We start from the raw sequence: 6,186 nt of genomic DNA, 5'->3' as shown, positions 1-6,186 counted from the left end.
ACACAGTCTATTTAGTATGCAGGACAATGAAGATAATAGAAGGAAAAGAGTAGAGAGCCTTCAAAGCACTAAGATCTTCTCTTCCTTCAATTCTGATGAGATTACAGATCACTTTTGAAAAGCCATACTCCTCTGGTTAAATTATGATCCATCCAGAATCATCCCTTTTAGGTGGTGATTTTTTAAGGATCATTTTTGAAATTGGCATTCCATGGTAGAAAAAAGTAGTGTTTATAAACATGTTAATGATGTAATTATGTTTATAAACTTATATTTATAATAGTAGCACTATTTATAAAGAGAAAAATTCATGTTGTGTAAAAATGACAATTTTGGTTCTATTTCTATTCTCTTACACTTCCCTCTTATGTAAAAATTCACCTCCTCATCTCTTTTCATTTAACTTACTAGTGTTGTTTTTGTTAGGTGCTGTTGAGTCGGTTCCAACTCATAGTGGCCCTGTGTACAACAAAACAAAACATTGCGTAGTCCTGCGCCATCCTCACAATCGTTGTTGTGTTTGAGCTCATTGTTGCAGCCACTGGGCCAATCCATCTCGTTGAGGGTCTTCTTTTTCGTGACCCTCTACATGCAAGCCACCGTGACAAACTGATAGATGAGTGGTGGTGAACTTACTTGTGCATGTCCTCAATTTAATTTGTTCTTACTATTTTCCATTTCTATAACTTACTGGGTCTCCTGACCATCTTTCAGCCAGACCTACCGATTTAGGAAATTATCAAAAGAGAAAAACATAGTGCTCTTTCAAGTGACAGAGCTAGGACAAACCACACCCTGTAGTGACTAACTTCATGTTCTTCTTCATAAACTGTTCTCATTCACAAGGTAGCCTGAGACCCACGCTGCCCATTTATGCGCAAACCAAATTTAAAAGTAACTTTCTGGCTTTAATTAAACTCTTCTTACAAAGCTCAGCAACGTGATCTGATTAATACAGGAAATGAGCATCCAACAGAGTCAGTGTAAAGATATTAAACAGATGAAACAAGGTGGAATAATCTCTAAATCTGCAAGGATGAAGTACACAGCACCCTCTGCATATGCTTCTACTCTACGTTTATGCAAGTGTGCTCAGAGCGTTCATCCTTCAGAAAGTTTCCTTTGGTGGAAGAACTGGAATTTTCCTGGATAGTTGAAACCAAGTCTAGTTGTTCAGCCGTGACCAGCTAGACTAGTGGCTGTATCTGGCCCCTTCTTACTCAATCATTTTGGCTTAAAGAACCTGGTTCTATTTTGCTTTTCTAGCAAATGAAGGTACACCACCATTTGGAAGGGTTATTTGGACTTTCCCCCTTTTACCTTACTTAGCCTTCCTTCTTTGGGGGTGATAGGCTCACAAACACTATCCACATTTGAACCAATGGCAATAGCCAGTCAGAGAGAACCTGAAATTCTTCATATGGTTGCATTGGTAAAGGCAGCTCTCTTTAGACTAGGAAGTTTAAAAAATGGGCACCAGTTAAGCTTCACAAGGGGAAAGTTCAACCAAAATATATGACTGTTTAGAACCAGGAAAGTGCCTCAACTTCTCATTTGCCTTCAAAAGAAAATAAAAATCCCAATGGAGGAAAAAAGAGAAGGAAATTAAAGTAGGAAAAGAAAACCAATCCAAGCCCTCCGTTTCTGTGTATCTTCTCTAATATTTTTGGACCAGCAGCACAGACAGCCCAATTGGGGATATTCCCTTGGGGGTGTGTGTGTGTGTGTGTGTGTGTGTGTGTGTGTGTGTGAGAGAGAGAGACAGAAAGAGGGAGAGAGAGAGAGAAATGGAGAGTTTTAACTTTCTTCTTTCAGCAATTCCCCAGTTTGCATAGTGTTCTTGAGGCTTTATATTTAGAATCACTCTTCAAAAAAAATTTAAAAATTTAAAAAAATTTAAAGCAGAGAAGGATTGATTACGTTTTCACCTTTTTGTGAGGCAAATAAGGTAGGCTCAGTAGACACTCGCTAGGCTGCAAACACTGTTAGAAAATGCCATTCAGACTGAGTCGCTGCTCGTTATTCTTATAAGGGAAACCCTAATTCTGATGCACCCCAAAGAATGGGCTGCCCTGACTAAGCAAGTGACACAAGGCAACTGGCTTCTGCTGGATGTTATCTCATTTGGAACACATTTCAAACTTGAGAACAGATTTTTAAATTGGACGTTGAAACCTGCAGACTGTCAGCAAAAGAGGCTGATTCACCGCACAGAACTTATCTTACTCCAAGTTCCAGGCAGAGTTTTTTAAGGAGTAAGTTACCTAAAATGTGTTGCGATACATCAAAGAGAGAAAGAAAAAACTCACAGAATAAGGGGGACACGTGCATCTAAACATCTTTTGGGCTTTAAATATTTGCTTACTTGCATAGGAACTTCTTTAAGAAAGCCATAGTTCAATATAACTTGTGAAATTCCATGGATCTCTGAAACAGTAATTAATTTTTTTCTACAAACATTTCTTCCGTGCTGGGGGTTCTTCATGTGGAAGTTTTTCAGTCATAACTATAGTGGTATCATGTTATTGAGTAAACTAGAGTTAAGGAAGTACAGTCTTGGCAAGGTCAGAAATAAGAAGTTCTTATTTTATAAATGGCAGTGAATTCTTCATTAATTGGCCATTGCTTTCATTGGGAATTATAGAAAAATTACCAAAAGTCTAAACACCCAGAAAACCATGCAAATGCACTTGAATTTCTAAAAGTCCACGAACTGCACAAATGATAGCAATGAAATGATACTGACCTGGCACAAATGTCAAGATAGTGCTTGGAGAACACTGACTGGTCTATAGAGAAAAAGCTGTTAAGTGCATATTATCTTAGATAACAAACTCCAAGATGCAACAGAACTACAGGGAGAAATGCATGGAGTGACCCACTAGAGGTCCCTTCCAACTAAAGACAAGTTTAGATAGTTCAAAGGACACAGCCTTAGTAAGTTAACATTCATGACTGCGAAGCAACTAGGGGGCCAGAAGGAGGGGACCACACATTCCAAATGACTTAGGAAGACACATGTTTTTATGTACAATATTTGGTCACATTTTATCTCTTTTTTAATTACTAGGTGCGACAGTCACTCAATTAGCCCTAATTAGATATTCAGAACTTGTTGTTCCAACTTATTGATATGTTTGCACTAAAGAACTGTCATTTGATGCTCTGTGCCTGTAGCTGTGTTTTCCGGAAATTTTAGCTGTTTCAAGCATCATGCAGCAGTATTTTGCAAGAAAATTTTTTTTTTCTTAAAAAACGAAGCATGCCTGAGAGTAAGTTATAACTTATAAAGCTGATAGAAGTGGTGGGTAGAGAAGGGAAGGTACACATTTCTGATAGCAGAAAACTTGGGTAGAAAATGATTTTGTTTCTATATATTATCTTGGCAGAGTTAACGCGGAGAAATGTAATTGCAATAAATTGGTGTAAAAGCTAGGTAGTAAGAAAAGTCCCTATAGAGATACAAACTTGTCACTTCCTTATAATGGTTGCAAAAGATAATTGTAGAAAAGTACAGTAGAACTAAACCCTTGCCATTTTCCTTCGAAAACGTCCTGCTGCATCTTATGTTTTCCTGAAGAAATTGCTTACGTCCTCTGCTTCAAAAGAATGGCACAGACCATCAGAATAGATGGCAAAAGATCTGCCTTTTAACTTCCCCCAATACCTTCCTAATCGGAATACAAGAAACTGCAAAAGGGGACAAGATACAATCCTGTGTGATTTTATTTTCAGTAAATTGTTGGATTTCTTTGAAGTTTCTGAGCTTTGCATTGAAAATGCGGCCTCTGGCATAAACTTCACCCTCCTACTTATGACATAATGAAGACATGTGCTTGATCGTATCCCCTTTCTTCACACAACTTGTCCAGGTCTCTAACGTAGCAAACACAGAGCCAGTCACACAAGCGTTATTACACAAAGGAGGAGGCTCAAGCTAAATTGGAAGAGATTTTTTTTCCTCCCAGAGTAGAAGCCTAAGGGTTTTCCTTTTCAGGTAAAGCCATCAGCAGGAAAAGAAATGGAATAAGCAACCCTCAGCCACAGTTTACATAAGCATATCTGTTATTAATTCTTAGAACTGTGTATTAACTAGGTCTGTCCCTATGTTCCTCTTCCAACACAGGGAGGAGTTCTGCACCCCCTCTGTAATAAACACCCAGAAAGCCCATGCCGTACATGTGCACCCCTCCAGGGCAGCCATATATGTACACACCAGCCACTCCAGCAACATTCTTGCATGAAAAGACTCTTCTTTCCCACATCATGTGTATCAGTAAGTGACAGTGCAGCTTGGCCTGGATGTGGGATTCAGCCTTAGCATTCTGATCCACCTCTGCATGTGAATAGCACAATTAACATGCCTTTACCAAAAACCAAAAACAAAAACCTGGCAGAGGGAGATAGAGCTATGGCTATCCAGATGATTAAACTTCTTGGTTCTTGAAAGTTCTCAGTAGTTAACTCAGGTGAACAGCCCCTTGCACTGACAGAGACCTGCATTTAACTCCCCAGAAAATATGGATTTTATTGCAGCAATGACAACACTTCTCAATCCACGCTGACCTCTCCAGCATCTCCCACCTACTCTGGTAACTCTGGGCTGAAGAACATCTAACTACAGAAGAAGTAAACTGAGCTCTGCCACTGCTGCAGTACACAACATTGCCAAGTCCCCTTTGATTGAATTCCGGGATTAGCGCATGGGTGTTCCGCCTTTCCTGCAAATGACACCTAAACCCAGGCGCACTAGGTCTGCCCTCCAGCCAGTCCGCGGGCGGCGACATCCCCCAGATTCGTGCCAGCAGTGGAAAAGCGCGAGCGGGCTACGGCTTCCATATGACTTTTCCCTGGACAGTGTGCTCCATTTTCGGAGCCCAATGTTGGACTTTCCTTGCAACCTAAGCAATTCCGCCCTACGTAAGCCGGCAAGCATTGCCCCAAACGTGCAAGCTAACAGTTCTGTTTAGCTCTTTCTCTCGGCCACACCATTTCTTCGGCTTAAGTTTTCTTTTTTGCGTGCATGCACGAGTTTTCAAACTGCCCGATTTTCCACTTTCCCCCTAAAGACAAGGACCGTAACTCAGCCAAAGCAGTCAGCGCACAGACTTTTGTGATGTGGGCAGGTGGGGAGCAATCCAGCCCAAACGGCTCCTCCGGTCCTGCAAGCACCAGCGCCCTTGGTAATTGACCAACAACTTTTCAAATGCAGGATCTCCGGCGGCGCAGAAAAGGTAACGGGCTCCTGCTCGGCGGCCCCGGGACCCGTCCCCGATCCAGCCCCGCGGGGCAGTCTTACCGGAGGCAGAGGAGCGGCGCCTGGGCTTCGTGGGAAGCGGCGCCGGCCCTGGGCAGCGGCAGCAGCGCCCCCTGCGCGCCCGCCCGGCTCGGGCTCGCCCGCTGAGCATCCCTCCTAAGTCGAGCGCGGGGCACCCACCCAGAGCAGACGGCTCTCGCTCGGATTGGCTTCCATCAACGCTCCGGACTGAGAACAAAAAAGCATGCACACTCGCCACCGGAGACCACGGAGACCGAACCCACCTCTGCTCGCCTTCCTGCGCCCGGGAGCCCCAGCAACCCGCCCAGGCTGCTCGCGCCTCTGCCGCCGCCGCTGCGGTCGCCGGCTCCGCCGTTCCTGCTGCCGCGGCTGAAGCTGCAGCTCTCGGGATGGGAAGGTTACGGGCTCGGGAGAGCTGGCTCTTGCGGGCACACACTGATTTGCAAGTGAATGAAGTGGGAGGGAGCAAAGAGAGGAGGACTTTGTTAAAGAGGCCCAGTGCCTGCCCCCGCCTGCCCCCTCCCCTTGACAGAATGACTCCCTGTGTTTGAAGTCCTGAGCGATTCGCTCACTGGAACACTCCCTCAGCCCCAGGCTTTCCCTTGCTTTTTCTTTCTTATTTTTCAGGGGTTAAGGCACACTCAGAACTTGTGTGACCGACTCCGTCTGTTCTCTTCTCGATACTATCAAAATGCACCTTGTGCTATTCTCAGCGATGCTCGGATGTTCTTCTTTCACCGACCAAGCGATTACAATTCCCAGGGACACAGTACCTGGTTGCGCTATCACTTGGCCAGCTTCGTGTTCTAGCACGCATAACATGCATACATAGAAAACAGACCGGGTCTCCTGAGATAACAATACCGATGGCTTTGCTTTACAATGTAAACAGGCATTCTCCAGACGCG

General features: G+C 43.8%; 1 protein-coding gene across 1 annotated transcript in view; it reads right to left on the bottom strand.

The window, feature by feature from the left end:
* CDH6 (cadherin 6) overlaps window positions 1-5,735 on the bottom strand; it is a 147,354-nt gene extending 141,619 nt beyond the window's left edge. Inside the window, exon 1 of the mRNA XM_004385218.1 lies at window positions 5,542-5,735. The gene's annotated coding sequence lies outside the window, so the exon portion shown is untranslated. The remainder of the gene's footprint in view (window positions 1-5,541) is intronic.
* Between the last annotated feature and the right edge of the window lie 451 nt (window positions 5,736-6,186).

Source organism: Trichechus manatus, unplaced genomic scaffold (genome assembly GCF_000243295.1).
Source record: "Trichechus manatus latirostris isolate Lorelei unplaced genomic scaffold, TriManLat1.0 scaffold00135, whole genome shotgun sequence".
Lineage (NCBI taxonomy): Eukaryota > Metazoa > Chordata > Mammalia > Sirenia > Trichechidae > Trichechus > Trichechus manatus.
This window is presented reverse-complemented; position numbering and strand designations above follow the sequence as displayed.